Here is an 18118-nt window from a genome sequence, read left to right as displayed (position 1 = left end):
TAAGTGGCAAGGAAAAAATTTTGTATCAATATGGAGAAGACTAATTATGATTGGAAATTTGTATAGGTCTCTAAATTTTTCTTTAAAGTATGCAAAATAGATCAACAATATATATCATAGGGTGAAAATATTAAGTGTGGTACACTAATGGAGACCCTAAAAATTAGGGTTCCATTAGGGTCTATCTTTGATCGAGACGATAATTACAAAAATGGTCCTAGACATATTTTTGAGAGAACTTTTACTCCTTTGTGATTTTCATATGACATGGTGCTTGAGACCTTAGTTGAAAAAAATATCATTACTTTACCATACAAATATTCTACACCTTATGAACTTGAGGTAAAACCTTATTGGTGGAGAGATGATCACAATTGTAGCTATGATACATGGAAAGGTCATAAAACTAAAGATTGTATTGCATTTAAATGTATAATTCAAGATCTTATTGATGATGGAATAATTGATGTTGAAATTCCTAAAGACCTATGTAACGAAGATTCTTTTCTTGAGCAAGATCATGTTGATGAACCTATGTCTAGTAATGGTTTTCTTGATACCTCCATTTCTTCCAATACTTATGCATCTCCCAAAACTTCAAAGCTATCCAACATTATTCCATCAAACAAAGGTCCTAATTCCTTTCATGTAGTTCCCCATAGTTATCCTCAAGGGCTACCTCTTAAAGAAACTCAAGTTAATCTACACTTGGCTAAAAATCATTTTCATGCTTTTAAGATCAAAGATCCTCAACCTTCATGTGGTGCTATGTCTACTATTCCCACTTTGGCTAGTACTTTTCTACCCCTTCAAGATCCTATCATGAAAACCTCATATACTCCCTTGTCCTTAGAAGTGGCTCCATGTCAAGAGGACTCTTAAAAGGTTAAAGATAAAAATTTCAAGAAAGATGAAGATCAAGCACCCGTTCATCTCCTTCAAGATGTCACTATTCCATATCCTATGTCTTGTCCACCTCCTAAGTATGATGAGGGCACTACTTCCACTTTTTCCCTCAAGCTTACTAAAAATTGTGAACAAATTTTTATGCCTAGTCTATCCAAAGAAACTTTTCAAGATCAAAGTATTCCATCTTCTTGTTCTACCACTCCATGTTTGTTTCCACTTTCTACTCTTCCTAAGTCTTTTCCAGCTCCAAACAATCCTATCAAAGAAGTTGCTCCTATTCAAGATGCTCATGATCCTATTGAAAATCATAATTCCCACTCTAAAGATGTTGATGTCCTTGGTTGTCATATAGATGTTGATGGACTCGTTGATTATCCTTTCTCATCTTCCATGTCCATCCTTGGACTTACTCCACCAATACCAAGGGATTCATGTCTTCCTTCCATCTTGGGTCCTTATGTCCCTTCATCTTCTAACTCTCCTAGTTTGTCATCCATTTTGGGTCCTTACATCCTCCATCTCCTATCTTTCCTCAAGATCAATGTAGATGCATATCCTTGAATCCTTTTCATCCACTCACTCATCTAAAGTAGTCATATCCTCCCTTTTCTACCACAAGTCCCAAGTCTTTTGGAAGTAACTTGAATATTCAATACAAGAAAAAGAAGAAATACAAGAATCCATCTAAAAAATAAGATCACCATGTCTCCTCTAATCAACATAGAGGCATAAAGTCAAAAGAGATATCTAAGAAGAAAACTACAAAACAAGTATGGGTTCCAAAATCCATCATTGAAGATATTCTTTCCAAATCATCAAAAACAAATGAAAAGCCTATGGCTATGAATTCCAAAGTCTCTCTTGAAAGATTCTAATGTTAATAAACAAGTGAAGTTGACATTCAAGCTTCCAAAAACTTCCACTTCATCTTCTTCCAAAAGCATTCTCCCATTCTATGTGCCTAAACTGCAGTCTCTTCTATCCATTCACCATATTCCTTCATGTATTCCTTCATTTAAATTTCCTCCATCCTCTCACAAACCTTCAAGGTGTTTTTTGACATTGATCTTATCTTCCTTTCTATCTACCCTTGCACAATCCTTCCATTCACTATCCTTCTACCTTCTATCCCTTTTCCTCATTTTCTTATTCCTCCTATCGTCCAACCCCACACATTTTGCATAAAACCTTATCCTCAAATTTTATCTTCCATTTTTATTTCCCTATTAGCATCTTTGAGCATATCATTTTGATCCTTGGCATATCATTGTTAATCCTTTCAAGGAGCATTATCTAAAAAGCTTTCCTTCTTCCAAAAAAAAAATGAAAATAATTGAAAGTGTGCCTTGGTGAAAACCTAGAAATAGGCACCTCAGTAGAAAAATTGAAGACAAATAAATTTTTCCTATGGTTAAAACCACTCCCTTATGATGCCTAGGATAAGTATCATGATGAAAACTTAGCAATCAGGCATCATGTGTAGTTCTTCTACATCTTTCATCCATTCCATCATCTCTCTTTGATCTTGACAATGTTGACCTATACAAAAATATTTGGCTATATTGTGAGCTATCTTACAATGATATTTCTTTCATTACTTTCATGTTTAGGGGTAAAAGCACAGATCTATGTCACCGTTTGTGATACCAAAACCTATTTTGGTCAAATTTTATTTCTCTATCAAAACTCAATTTTTTTCAAAAACTAAAAATACCCTTTTATAGATCTCAGATTCAATATCATTATTATATAAATTTTTGAGTGTTTTGATTAGTTATAATATGTTATAATATCAAAGTATTATAAGTTGATATTTCAACATTTTAGAAGATGCTCTCTCAAAAAAGGAAAAAAAATAGTAAATCAAATCAAAAAATTTAAAAAATTATATTTATCTCTAGAGGAAAGAATCCTCTTCACAAATATGTAATTTTTTTCAAGAAGGTATAGATTTGATAGGAAAGTTTTGATGGGAGGAAAAAACTATTGGATTCTAATAAGGTCGAACTTGAGTACTTATAACAAAGAAAATATACATAAAAAATAATTAGTTCTTTTTTTGTGCACTAGCTATACATGTCATCTATAAGATATTTTCAAATTAGAACAAAAAATGATGATTTGCATATGCTTGTTTGATGGGAACTACACCCTATATTTTTTACAGTTAAAAAAGGGACTTCAAAATAAAATAAAATGAATAAATTCCTACTCAAAAAAATTATAAAAATTATAGGCATAAAATTCATCCAATTCTACACATTTCATCAGTTTACATCATCTTGATATTTTAAACACAAATACCATTTTTTTTGTCACTAATGTTGAACTGTCACATTCTGATATCATGTTTCTTTATAAAAGGTGACACAGGCTTGTGCTTTTACCCTTAGCCTTCATATCTATTTTCCTCCATTCATTCTAGAATTTTTCTATCCTTTTCCTATTTGGTATTGATCTAATAAAAAAGAGAGAGTAAAACATGATGTGATGAAGTCTCTTGAAATTTATACTTCTTCGGATTGCATCCTTTCTTGCTTTTGCATTATTCTTTTGTGACTTATCCTATGTTTTCCTTTCATTACTTGTCCAAATGTGCTTTACATATATATTTTGTCCTAGCTTGGGTACTGTTGATGAGTTTTCCCTTGATGATTTCTTCTCTTTATTCTCTTTCATTCTCTTGTCTTCCATCTCTTCTGCCAGCTTGTTAATCCCTCTTGTCCTCAACCTTGCTAGACATTGGGACTACATGATGTGATCTTTCTTGGGAGTTTGATGCCCATTCTATCTAGGAGCATCATTTGTACATATTTATTCATCTTGAAAAAACCCCAAAAAAATGATACATTTAAAAAATCCAAAAAGATGTTATATTGTCAAAATTCTAAAAATTGGAAAATGTCCTAAAAAAATGATCATCTTAGTAATAAGTACTTTGATGTATCTCTGAAAAATTATATATTCCAAAAAAGTAAAAAATAAAAATAAAAATGATAATCCAAGTGGTGAAATCTTAGAAACGAGTGCTACTTGAGGCCTTTGCACCCTTGTTTCTTAGCACGTGTCCTCGACACTTGGCCTTCCTCAATCATACCTTGTCCTTGTTGCCTTTTTTTTGGAATTTGTCTTTGTCTAGGGGGCATAACTAGCTTTGGTCTCTTGGTTATGTTAGTCTTTAAGACACCTCACAAATGGTGTTTCTCAATACCACCCCCAACTATATTTTTCAATGCAAACCCTAACATTGAGTGTTTTTCAACACTTATCGGTTTGGTCTTACCCATTTTTGTCATGTGATCTTACCTACTTGCAACCATTCGATTATTATCCTTAGAATTTGGTATCAGTTAACACACTTCAATTTTTAAACACAAAAACTTCATACTTGATGTATGTCATGATCTTTTCATTGTGTGCAAATTGTTATTGATTTTTGTTGAGTGTCCTTGTCTGATATGTCTCTCTAGGATGCATAGCTAGAAGAATTGGGGCATGGAGCATGTTTTTATTTTTTTTCTACTTGTGGGTGTGGTCTTGAAACTCTAGAGTGTCTCTTGTTGTCTGCTTGAAACACTTAAGATATTGAGGCATCATCCTTGACTACTTTTGCACAACCATTCTTATGGTCATCCTAGCATCTATGCCTTGATGCAAGCATGGTTTTGCTACACTAAATTGAGTAAGCTAACATCAAAGTCATCTTGACCTTTATCTCTTTGATGCTTATGCTACAATCTTTCCACATTCCAATCTGATATAAATCACATTCATATCTTCATAGTTACACTTGTAATTAGTGATGATTGTGTTATTTTTTGATGTCCATTGATAATGGACCAATGATGACAATAAGTTCTTTTACATTCTCCAATGAATGATGAACACAAAATCCTATGTTACAGTTGCTCTATTACAAGTACAACTTTGCATTTTCACATAGCTTGCATTATTAGACTTCATGTTAGTTTGTATTTTTAGCCTACATTATGAGTTTGAGAGGGTTTTCCCTTCATCTTTCTTGTGGAATTTTAATCAACTATGGTCATGTTTTGATCTTCATTTCCTTATCTTCTTTCATGATCTTAATCAAAATTTCTATCTTGAACAATTGATTGATTTTCGAGCATTCTATTTCTTATAGAAGTTTTATTTTCTTCTTTTTATTTCTTTCCATATCTTCCAAATTTCTACCTTCCATTCACTTTCACCTCACTTATTTTCTTCTAATTCACCTTTGGGGCATAATCTTTCATTCTTTATGATCTACCTTAGTTCTATGATTCTTATATCTTTCATCTTACATCAAGAACTTTATCTTTTTGTTTAATTTGATCAAATTTATCAATTTGTTATTTCTCCTCTATCTTATTTTGATTTTGATCATGAGGGGGCAGTACCTATCAACTTCAATCCTTGATTTAGTTTTATTAATTTTATCCTCAACTTTTTAAATTCAAATTTTATTCGTATTCTTTATCCTAATGTGTTCCCAAATCGACCAGACATCTAGGTTGTTTTGTGATCCCAAATCAATCTCACACTTCAATTTCTTTCTTTGACTACATGTAATCCCAAATCGATTACAAATTAGTCAAAGAGGGGAAAATGTATGCACCCTAAAATGGTCGCCTAGACTATGGGCCCCCAATATTCAATTTATCAAATTTTTTGAATCAATGGTTTGCATTGTTTTATTAAATCAATTCAAATCAATTTCTTTAATCAAATTGTAATTAATTCAATCATTCCAACATTTCCCAAGGTTTAATCATTTTATCCTAAGTCTTATTTAATTAAAAGAAAATCTCTCTTTTAATTAAATAATCAATCCATGTTTATTTAATTAAGAGAACAACCTCTCTTTTAATTTAATTAAATATTTCTTATTTAATTAAAAGAACTTGCTACCTTTTAATTAAATAAAATACCACTTGAAAAAAGAAATAAAATAAATAAAATATTGCAAACCATTGATTTATGAAATTTGATAAATTGAATAAAGGGGGCCCATAGTCTAGGTGACCATTTTAGGGTGCATACATTTGCCTCTCTTTGACTAATGTGTGATCAATTTGGGAATAAATGTAGTCAAAGAAATAAATTGAAGTGTGAGATTGATTTGGGATCACAAAACAACCCAGATGTGTGGTCGATTTGGAACACAACAAGACAAAAAATGCAAATAAATTTTGACTTGAAAAAGTTGAGGATAAAATTGATAAAACTGAATTAAGGATTGAAGTTGATAGATACTGCCCCCTCATGATTGAAATCAAAATGAGATAGAAGAGAAACAAGAAATTAATAAATTTGATCAAATCAAACAAAAGATAAAGTTCTTGATGTAAGATGAAAGATATAAGAATCATAGAACCAAGGTAGATTATCAAGCATGAAATGTGATGCCCCAAAGTTGAATTAGAAAAAATAAGTGGGGTAAAAGAAAATGGAAGATAAAAGTTTGGAAGAGATGAAAATAAATAGAAAGAAGAAAAGAATAGCTTTCATAAGAAATAGAATGCTCCAAAATCAATCAACTATTTAAGATAGAAATTTCAATTGAGATCACGAAAGAAGATAAGGAACTGAAGATCAAAACATGACCACAATTGGTTAAAAATCCACAAGAAAGATGAAGGGAACACCTTCTCAAATGCATAATATAGCCTAAAAATGCAACTAACATGAAGTCTAATAATGCAAACTATATGAAAATGCAAAGGTGTACTTGCAAAAGAGCAACTGTAACATAGGATTTTATGTTCATCATTCATTATAGAATGTAAAAGAACTTATTTTCATCATTGGGCCATTATTAACGGACATCAAAAAATCACACAACCATCACTAGTCACAAATGCAACTATGAAGATATGAATGTGATTTATATCAAAGTGGAATGTGTAAAGGTTCAAACATAAGCATCGGTGACATAAAGGTTAAGATGACTTTGATGTTAGCTTACCCAATTTAATGTAGCAAAACCATGATCAATGCATAGATGCCATGATGACCAGAAGAACAATTGTGTAAAAATAGTCAAGGATGATGCCTCAAATCTCCTAAGTGTTCCAAGTGGACAACAAGAGACACTCTAGAGTTTCAAGACCACACCCACAAGAAGAAAACAAATAAAAACATGCCCCATGCCCCAAGTCCTCTAGCTATGCATCCCAGGGAGACTTATCAGATAAGGACACTCAACGAAAATCAATAACAGTCAACACACAAAGAAAAGGTCATGACATAAGGCAAATATTAAGTGTTTGTGTTTAAAAATTTAAGTATATTAATTGATACTGAGTTCTGAAGATAAGGATTGAATGCTTGCAAGGAGGTATGATTACATGACAAAACTAGGTAAGACCAAACCAATAAGTGTTGAAAAACACTTGATGCTAGGGGTTGTATTGAAAAATACAATTGGAATGGTGTTGAAAAACACCTGTTGTGAGGTTTCCTAAAGACTAACATAGCCAAGAGACTAAAGCTAACATAGTTATTCCCCCTAGACAAAGACCAATTCCAAACCAAGGCAAGAAGGACAACGCATGATGGAGAAAGGCCAAGTGTTGAGGACACACCCTAAGAAATAGGGGTGCAAAGGCCACAAGTAGCACTCATTTCCAAGTTTTTACCACTTGGACTTTTTTTTTTTTTTTTCCAAGTCTTTTTATAATTTTTTTGTATTTTTGCTACCAAGGCGCCTATTCCCAGGTTTTCACCAAGGCACCTTTTCTAATTTTTTTTGAATTTTTGAATTTTTAGATTTTTTTTTTGTATTTTTTGGAATATATAATTTTTTTTGAGATACATCAAAGTGCTTATTACTAAGATGATCATTTTTCAAGACATTTTTCAATTTTTAAAATTTTCACAATATATCATTTTTTTGGATTTTTTGAAATATATCATTTTTTTGGGATTTTTTTTAGGATCAATAAATATATATACAAATAATATACAATGCCCTAGACAAAATGGGTATCAAACTCTCAAGCAAGATCACGTCATGTAGTCCTAATGTCTAGCAAGTTGGAGGACAAGAGTGATTAGCAAGCCGGTGGATATGATGGATAAGCAAGGAGTGTATAAAGCAAGTGAAAGTGATCTTCGAGAACTGACTTCTCAAGAGTACCCAACCTAGGAAAAAATTGTCATGTAAAGCACATTTGGACAAGAAATGAAAGCCCAAAATAGGATAATTCATGAAAGTATAATTTGAAAGTGAGAAAGATGCAATCCAAAGGAGGAGACATGTCAAGAGGCTTCATAGCATCGTATTTTACTCTTTTTTTATTAGATCAAGACCAAAGGGGTAAATAGGAAAAGGATAGTGAAAGACTAGAATGAATGGAGGAAAATAGATATGAGGGCTCACAAGATAGCCAAATGTTTGTGTATAGGTCAACATTGTCAAAAATCAAAAGAGAGAAGACATAATGGATGAAAGATGTAGAAGAACTACACATGATGCCTGATTGTTAGGTTTTCATCATGGCACTTATCCAAGGCACCACAAGGGAGTGGTTTTCACCATAGGATGAATTTATTTCTTTTTTACTTTTGCTACCAAGGTGCTTGATTACTAGGTTTGCACCAAGGCACATTTTCAAATTTTTCATTTTTTTCATTTAAAATTTTTTTAAAAAAAATTCAATTTTTTAAAACCTTTTTTGGAAGAAGTCAAGCTTTTTAGATAATGCTCCTTGATAGTTTAAACCATAACATGTAAAGGAGTTGAAATGATATGCTCAAAGATGTTGATAGGGAAAAAGAAGATGGAAGACAAAAATGGAGGATATGGCTTCATGCAAAGCGAGTGAGATTGGAAGATGGAAATGAAGGCAATATCAATGTTAACACATACCTTGAAGGGTGGTGAGAGGATGGACAAAATTTGAATGAAGGAATATGGTGAGTGTATAGAAGAGGTTGCGATTTAGGCACATGGAATGGAAGATTTCTTTTGGAAGAAGATGAAGTGGAATTCTTAGGAAGCTTCAATGCCAACTTCAATTGTTGTTCAACATTAGACTCTCTTAAGAGAGATTTTGGAATCCATATAGCCATAGGCATCTTTTCATTTCTTTTTGATGATTTAGAGATAATATCTTCAATGATGGATTTTGGAACCCATACTTTTATTATAATTTTTTTCCTAGATATCTCTTTTGACTTTATGCCCCCATGTCGATTAGAGGAGACATGGTGGTCTTCTTTTTTATATGGAATCTTGAATTGCTTCTTTTTCTTGTATTGAATATTCAGGTTACTTCCAAAATACTTGGGACTTGTAGAAGAAGAATGATGATATGACTAGTTTAGGTGAGTGGGTGGATTAAAAGGATTCAAGGATATGCATTTACGTTTATCTTGAGGAAAGATAGGAGAGGGAGGAACTTAAGGACCCAAGATGGATGATGAATTGGGAGAGTTGGGAGAGGAAAGTGAAGGGACAAGATGGAAGGAAGAAATGAAGCATTTAGCATTGTTGGGGGAGGTCCAAGGATGGATGTGGAAGATGGAAAAGGGTAATCAATAAGTTCATCAACATCTATATGGCAATCAAGGACATCAGCATCTTTAGAGTGAGCATTAGGATTTTCAATAGGATCATGAACATCTTGAATAGGAGCAACTTCTTTGATAGGAGTACTTGAATCTTGAGAAGACATATGGAGAGTAGAAAGTGGAAGTCAACATGGAGTGGTAGAACAAGAAGATGGAAGGCTTTGACCTTGACAAGGATCTTTGGATAGCATAAGTGTAGAGTTTTTCTCTTGATTTTCAATAGGCTCATCATTGGAAGAAACGACACTATTTTTAATAACCTTAATGGAAGTATCATCTTTGGAAGGTGCAATTGTATTAAGGTCATTTTGATTGTCAATAAGCTCAATGATGTAAGTAGTAGCTTGATCTTGCTTAGGAGAAGACTTAAGATATGGTGGAATGAATGAGGAAGGGCACAGAGGATCAAAAGAACCATGAAATGGATCAGAGATATTGAAAATAATTGGATGACATAGAGGATTCTTGATCTTGATCTTTCTTTATATTCTTTTCTTTATCATTTTTAGAGTCCTCTTGACATGAAGTCACTCCTAAGGAGAAGGAAACATGCTAGAATTGTATGGAAGACTTTGGAATAGATGATGAAGGACTAGCTAAAGTAGGTATTATAGCACATGAAGGCTTAGGTTATTTGGTTTAGCATTATCAAAAGTATTTGCAGCCAAATTAATGCTAGCTTGAGTTTCTTTACGAGGTATCGTTTGAGGATAACTATAGGGAACCACATGAAAAGCATTACAATCTTTGTTGGATGAAGGATTGGTAGAAGATTTGAGAGACTCAATATCTTTAGGGGATGTAGAAGATGGAAGGGGAGCATTAGAAGACAAAGGTTCAACATTAACATGATCTTACTCAAGAGTGTAATCTTTAATTTCAGCATGAGGGATCTTAGAAGAGTAACTCTTATGCCATTGATGTTTTATTTCAGTGCAAAAAATGCTTTCTCTTCCTCAAAATATGTAGATTTATCATTTAGGCATTGTTCACAAAAATTATCAATGTTGTTTTCAAGATTCGAGTCATATGGATTACCATCAATATCTATCTATGATTCATCCCCTTTAAACACAAGCATAGGACTAGGATGACTTTTAGGAATCGAAGGAATATAATAGTCATTTTCATCATAATCATTGTCACTATAGGCATTATAGATAGGCATATCATAGGACTTTTCATGTTGTTCATTATGGTATGTCTCAATAAGAGGAATAAGACTCTTGGTAGAAGTAGACGAAGAATGATATCATGAAGAAGAGGTAGTTGAAGACCTACATGAGAAGAATCATGGTAAGGCTTGGAAGATGAAGAATGTGAATGATATTTAGAAAAATCATCATAAGACATAGAAGATGAAGAATGTGAATGATATTTAGAAGAATCATGATAAGACTTAGAAGATGAAAATTTTGAATGATATTTATAAGAATCATGATAAGACTTAGAAGATGAATAATTTGAATGATATTTAGAAGAATCATGATAAGACACAGAAGATTAAGAATGTGAATGATATCTAGAAGAATCATGATGAGACTTGGAAGATAAGGAATATTTGGAAGAAGGATATTATGATCTGATCTTGATTATGATCCTAGCAAGAACATCTAATTTCTTCCCTTGTTCAATAATTTTTGTCACAACATTAGCATCCATATATGATCTCTTTTATCAAAACATACTAGTTTTTGTAAATTGAATTATTGAGCCCTAATATGATCTCTAAAATCAATATGAAAAGAACAAAATCTATTTATAATTTAGATAAATTTCCAAAAATGCAGACTTTTCTAAAAAAATTGCTAATTTTCTCCTTAAAATTATTTTTTATTAAAAATAAAGAAAAAATTATAAAAAAATGAAAATACTTTGAAAAAAGTTAAAAATTGGACCAAAACTTCTCTGATATGTCTCTAACTTGAAAAAAATAAAATTAGATCAAAATACCTAGCAATTTGGGAGATATGATCAAATCTTTCAAATATAGGGTTTTTTATCTCCAAACAAATCTGCACAAGGGGGTTAACTCAAAAATATCTAAAACCAACAAGTAAAGGTGGGTTGCCCCATGGTGGGTGCCAAAAATGTATGCCTAAAATGTGGACACACTTCTATGAGTCATTATATCCAAGATTGCTGAAGAATGAGGTCTCAAATGGCAGCTCCTAGCTCTCTATACATGGAGTGCAAGGGTTTGTAATGGAGGTCCTCAGTTTGACCTAGTTTGTACCCATGCAAGTAAACCATGAAACAAGAGATTCAAAGATAAAAAAATATGAATGTAAATGAAGATGCAAACTAATCTAAATGATAACAATGCAAGAAATGCAAGAAAGGAAATTTAATCTATGAAAGGAAATGACAATGCAATATTAGTCTATGAAAACAAATATGGATCTAAGATAATATGCAAATTCAATGATGAAACCTAATGATGGAAGCCATGGATCCATGAGAGAAGAAGACAAGAAGATAGAAGTTCTCCACAAAAAATTGTAGTATTCAAACTCCTTCAAAAATTGCTCTCCAAACCTGCAACATAACAATAGCATAATAACAAATGTCCAAACCTCCAACATAACAATAGCATAAATGTGGATCTCTAAAATGAGGAAAGGGCTCTCCCTTATAAAGGAAAATATGGAGGTGAAGCCTTCTCACAACCAATATGGAATAATAGAGTTTGATCCATGTGAGGTAAAATTCCACCAATGAGAAAAGAGGAGAAGAATTAAATGAGGGAAGGAAAAAGGAATTTATTTAATTTTTATTTATTTCATTTCCTTTTTGGCATGGAATTTATTTAATTAAAAGGGAGCAATTTCTTTTAATTAAATAGAAAATATTTAATTAAATTAAAAGAGGGGTTATTCTCTTAATTAATTAAATATGGATGAATTTAAATAAAAGAGAGGTTTTCTTTTCATTATATGGGGACTTATTTTATTTAATTAAAAGGGATATTTTATTTTAATTAAAAAAGACTTAGGATAAAATGATCAACCTTATAAATGAAATAATCAAATTTGATCAAGGAAATTGATTTAATAAAATTTTGCAAACCATTGATTCATGAAATTTGACAAATTGAATAATGGGGTCCCATAGTCTAGGAGACCATTTTAGGGTGCATACACAAGTTTCATATTATCATCTACTTTACCAAGTGCTGGGGCTCAAAATCGATGCCTTGATTTTGAGTACCATTGAAAAATTAAGCCCTATAAATGCTTTTTGATGCATATGTACCTAGTTTTACTTGAGGATTCCAAGAGGTGTTTAATGTTTCTAACACCTTGCATTTAGTGCATCTATACATCCCATGATGATAAATTTCCATTTCGAGCCATTTCGTGAAGTCTTTTTTTGAGCAGTTTCCAATTTTGCATTTTTGCTCATGTGTCAAAGAGCTACAGGAGGCCTTTTTTGTAATCAAATATCTTGCACCCAATAATGTTTCATGACTCCCTACTTTGGGAGTGTTTAGCATCCATACCAGAGAGCCTATGTTTCATATTTTGAGTCACTTCAAATTTTTTTGACTAGGTTTTGAATCCCTCAAAGTTGGTCATTTATTCTTGGCATGCTGATGTGAATTATTCTAAATTCTGGGAAGCCCTGTTTGACTTGTTATAATTTTGATCCAGTTAATTAAATTGATAATATTCCTTTTGCATTGAATTTTAGAGGTTAGAAACTTTCTATGTTTCAATTTTGAGCTTATGAAAAATCCATTTGATTAGTTTTCGAATGTGATTTCAAATGCAATTTCTAACTTTTTATTGGTGTCTAGAAATGTAGATTGGTCAATACTCCTATTTGGGATGCCATAACTTGAGATCTGTGATAGGTGAGATTGAATGGATTGTACCAATATGTTGTACTTTGAAAATTCTTTAAGTGTGCCAATTTTTAGATCTTGATGAATATGTCTACACACTTTCCCAAGTCAATTCCATCTACAAAAAATGCTTTTCTTCCATTGTTTCAACTTGCAAATTTGAGTAGCTCACTTTGACCATTTTCCATTTGTGTCCTATTATTTGTCATGAGCCCTAATTGCAGATTTATACTCTCCCCATGATAGTGAACCAACACCCTAGTTTTCATGCCCCCATGTGTTTGTTTACCAAATTTTCAAAGCCAAATCCAAATGCAATTTAGTGTTTTTTGACATATTTATGTGCAGGTGATTTTATGTAAGCAACTTTGGAGGTCAATATCCTTTGATTGAGAATTTCTCATGAGATGAGATTTGACAAGATAAGAGGTTGTAGAAAAAAGAATTAGTGTGCTAGATTTCAAAGCCTAATCAGGTGTTTTTGTCATTTTTTAAGGCTAGTCAAAGGACCCTTTGGCATTAAATTGACAGTTTGCAGATTAATGATAAAATGAGTTTTAATTGATGGTTCGGTGATTGAAATTGATTCTAATTAGTATGAGAGGGTGAATGGATTACTTTGGCACTTTAGGTGTTTGGAAATGAATTTTTTTTTAGCTGGACCCACTTTGGGACTTGACTAATTCAACCAAGATTGATGGGTTTCGAGGAAAATAGAGGATGTTTTAAAAATGAAAAGTTATTCACAATTAGATAAGAGGAAAGTGCATGTAATCAGAGGAGCAATATAAAACATCCATGTCTCGAGTATCATGAGATTTTAAGATGATAGAAATAGACAACAAAGAAGCTTCACAAGGAAACAAATATAGAGGTGGTTTACAAGAAACCTTGAATAGGATCCCTCTGGTGTAAGATCTTATCATTGCCTCATCCAACTACCCCCCCAAATTTGGTCAATAGATCCCCAATACTACCACCTAGTATGTACTCCATGAACAAGTTGTAAACACCCACACCATTCTAAATGTTGTGCTCCCTTCCCAAGCACTGCATAACATATGGAGAATCCTAGGACTTGAGGAGATTGTATTCATTCTCAAGAGAAGAAGTATGAGTGGTGGTTGTTTTGATAGAAAAGAGATGAGTATTGAACTTGCTTATACTCAGGCTCACTATACCAAAAGCCCTGGCTCCTTTTATTTCTCCACAAATCCATTCTTGTCCTTCTTTCTTTTGCTTCTCAATCCTCATTGTCATATGAATTGATGATTCCCAACTAGTCGAAGCAATGTCCTTTTTATATCTATTTTAAAATCATTTGTCTTTTTGCCATTCGACATAGCTTTGGTAGCTAAAAAAAAAAAGAGTTCAGAGGAAGTCTGCATTTTTCTCTAGTTTGTAAACCATAATACTAATATGACGATGGACAACAAAGGAACTATATGCATGACAAGAGATAGTGGATTCATTGGATCATGGGTGGTTTGTTTGCTCTTGGAGGGAGGCTAGTTTGTTCATGGCATTGTTCAGGATTTAGGAAATGAGAAAGAAACCAAACAGTTGGAAATCCATGGAAGGAGCCAAGGAGAGGCTGAAATTGTTTCAAGTGGAAGTACTAGATTATGATTCTATTTGTGCTACAATTAGTAGTTGTGTGGGTTTTTTCCATCTAGCATCTCCTTGCATTGCAGAGAAAGTCAAGGACCCACAAACTCAGCTCTTAGATCCTATTGTCAAGGGCACTATGAATGTCTTGTAAGCTGCCCACAAAGTAGAAGTGAAACATGTAGTGTTAACCTTGTCAATTTTTGTAATCACTCCTAGTCCAAACTAGCCTCTTGATGTGCCCAAGGATGAAAACTGTTAGAATGATCTTGATTATTGTGAAAAAAATGGGATTTGGTATCTTGCATAAAAAATACTTGCTGAAAAGGCAGCTTGGGATTTCACCAAGAAAACTAGTTTGGATGTGGTTGTCATAAATCCAAGCACTGTGATGGGGTTGATAATGCCTCCAGATATCAATGCTAGTATGGCCATGTTTCTTAAACTTCTTCAAGGCGACAACTGAATGACAATATACAAGATTGATGGAGGTGGCAGTATGGAAGACAAACACGTCATCATAGGCATAATATGGAGGATTAAGAAGCGATAGGAGAAACCAAGGGTCACACATGGCATAAATAGAGGATGAGTAGAGGCATCTTTTGCAAAGAAAGGAGAAATCAATGGTGAGAGCTAGTTTGGGCTAAAGAAAAGTGGACTTTTCTTATGGTTATTTATCCCACATTCCTTGAATGGATAAACCTTTAGTTGTTTATATACAAATCCACTTAGTAAGTAAGTGTCTTAAAGACACAAGGCTTTTGATGCCTGAACAATATGCATGGGGCCCATGGTCAGCCAGTTGGAGGTGACTAGGAAATAAATTTTGAGTGTCCAAACACACTAATACAGATCAATGATGTCAGAATGACATGGAAGATTGCCGAAATAGTTGAAAATCTAGGAAAGTGCCATGTCCTTGCCATAAAATGGTGAGGTTTTCTAGTAGCGACATAGTGACCTATCAAAAAGCTTAGGAATTTGGAAAGAAAGAAGTGTGGGACCCAGTTGCAGTAGAGTTGACGAACTAGAATCCAACACATGGCAGCATGTGGTGAGTAGACTATGATTAGAGGTGATGTGGTGGATAGAGATCTCATGAGCACAGGATGGTGACATGTGGTGCATTCGACGATGGTCACCATGTCACCAAGACAAAGATGCACAAATGTTAACATAGTGACATGTCAACTCAATTAGCAACTGACATGTGGCAATGAGTTGGCAATGAGGTAGCATTGATGTGGCATGATGAGGTGGACCAATGATTGGGTACTAACATGGCAAGAATGACACATGTCACAAGGTCACTATGTTGCTAATGACATGGTAGAATGTTGACTAGGATAGCGACATAGTGACTACTGATGTGGCATGATGACATGGTGTGTTGACATGGCAGAATAGAGGATGGATCAAATGATGCCACATGGTGTCTAGGTGGTAGGGGTCAGATGACAAATTAGTAGTCAGCCAATCATACATCAACATGTGGCACCTCAGCCGAATAGGGTTGACCCAAAATGGAAGCTGAGGGAAAAAAGTAAAATGATTTTTAAATGTCATTTTTAAATAGCTTCTCCAGAAGGTCTTGTACAGATTTTTAAATTTAGAAAGGGTTATTTCTAAAGTCTGAACTTTGGAAATTTTTAATTTTTGAAATTTTAAATAGTTGCAAGCCAAAGTTCATGCCAAGGGCATATTTTTCAAAACAACTTTCAGGGGGTCTCCTATAGGCGAATATATGCATATTATACATCACTAGAACTAGGAGAAGGCAAACTTTCTGATTATGGAGTTTGTTTTTGCACATGTGCTCATTGGTTTGAGTTATAGATAGAAATGTAAATTTTGGGCCTTCTTAGTGAAACTGATGAAATTAAAAAATGTAGTTAAAAGCATGGTAAAAGATTTTTTGGGTTATTTTTGAGAATATTATGCCTTTTTGGTATAATTTGGCTCCAATTTTTAGTGATGATGGAGGATTTGATTCACCAGTTGTAGAGAGAGATTAGAGAGATTATTTTCACTATTAGGAGAGATTTTTCAAGTGGACACATGTCATCTTCACAAAAAATCCAAGAATTCACTCTCTTCTATATTATTCTCTTTCTTTCTCATTGTACAGTTCTAGTTTTGAAGAAAAAAGGACTCACTATTGTGATACCATGGGGGTTCCAATCTTGAGTTTTCTCAGATCTGTGAGACCAATGGTTCCAGTTTTTGATATGTTTTCTTGACTGTGACACCAATTTTCTTCAACATTTCTCTTGTATGAATAGTAGTAGTGAAGATAATAGATAAAGTTCAAATCTATTAGGTGTTTCTATGTTTTGATTTCATTCATTTGAATGTATTTTTTCAAAGAAATGAATATGAATGAGCCAAAATTTCTTTAGTTTCATTCTAATTCTCGTCTCCTATCTCAGTAATTTGTAGTCTTATGTGGTTTAGGAAAAAAGAACTAAAACTCATTTGCATCCCTTTAAGGTTTTATGTCAAATATGTTTTTCTATTGGAACAAAGAGCCAAGTAAATGCTTGATGTGTTTGATAGGGTTGTGGGTTATTGGAGAAGGATATTTCATGAGAATGAGGTCTTAATGAACACTGATGTCTAATTCACAAAGTGATAGGATAGATCTAATGTCTGGGTGTATGAAATATGTCCTAGTATCACATATGTATGTATCAAATTCATGAAATTGTCCAATAGATAAGGCACTGATCAGTTACAAGATCACTTGTTCATGCTACTGCATATTTGGGGTTGTGCTAATATTTAACATCATTAATCAATTTCTCTTCCCTTTCATGTTGAAGAGTTAAAATAGAATGCCCTCACTCAGCTTGTGAATTTCATAGATTTGCATTTATCTATTGTAGATCTATGTTATTGCATGAGTCATTAGGAGAAATAAGTGTTAAATCTGTTTAATCGATTTAGGAATATGTTTTTGCACTAGTACCATATTAATTGAATCTAAGGTCTACCCAACTAGGTTTTGCAAAGCCTAAAGTAGAAGAAGGGTCAAGCCTTATAGTTGGCCCATTGTCTGAAATGATATGTTAAAGATGGGAGTTAGCTACCCCTAGATGTACCATATTCTCATCGGGGTAATCTAAAACCTATAACATTTCAAAACACCAACACCAAGCACCAACGAAATCTCAT

General features: G+C 33.2%; 1 pseudogene; it reads left to right on the top strand.

Annotated features, from left to right (window-relative positions):
- Positions 1–14758: 14758 nt before the first annotated feature.
- Positions 14759–15407, top strand: LOC149535057 (cinnamoyl-CoA reductase CAD2 pseudogene; annotated as a pseudogene).
- Positions 15408–18118: the final 2711 nt, after the last annotated feature.

This window comes from Cupressus sempervirens, chromosome 10 (assembly GCF_028749045.1).
Source record: "Cupressus sempervirens isolate cs-2001-9-10 chromosome 10, ASM2874904v1, whole genome shotgun sequence".
Taxonomy (NCBI): Eukaryota; Viridiplantae; Streptophyta; class Pinopsida; order Cupressales; family Cupressaceae; genus Cupressus; species Cupressus sempervirens.
The sequence above is the reverse complement of the archived record's forward strand: the minus strand, read 5'-3'. Positions and strand labels throughout refer to the sequence as shown.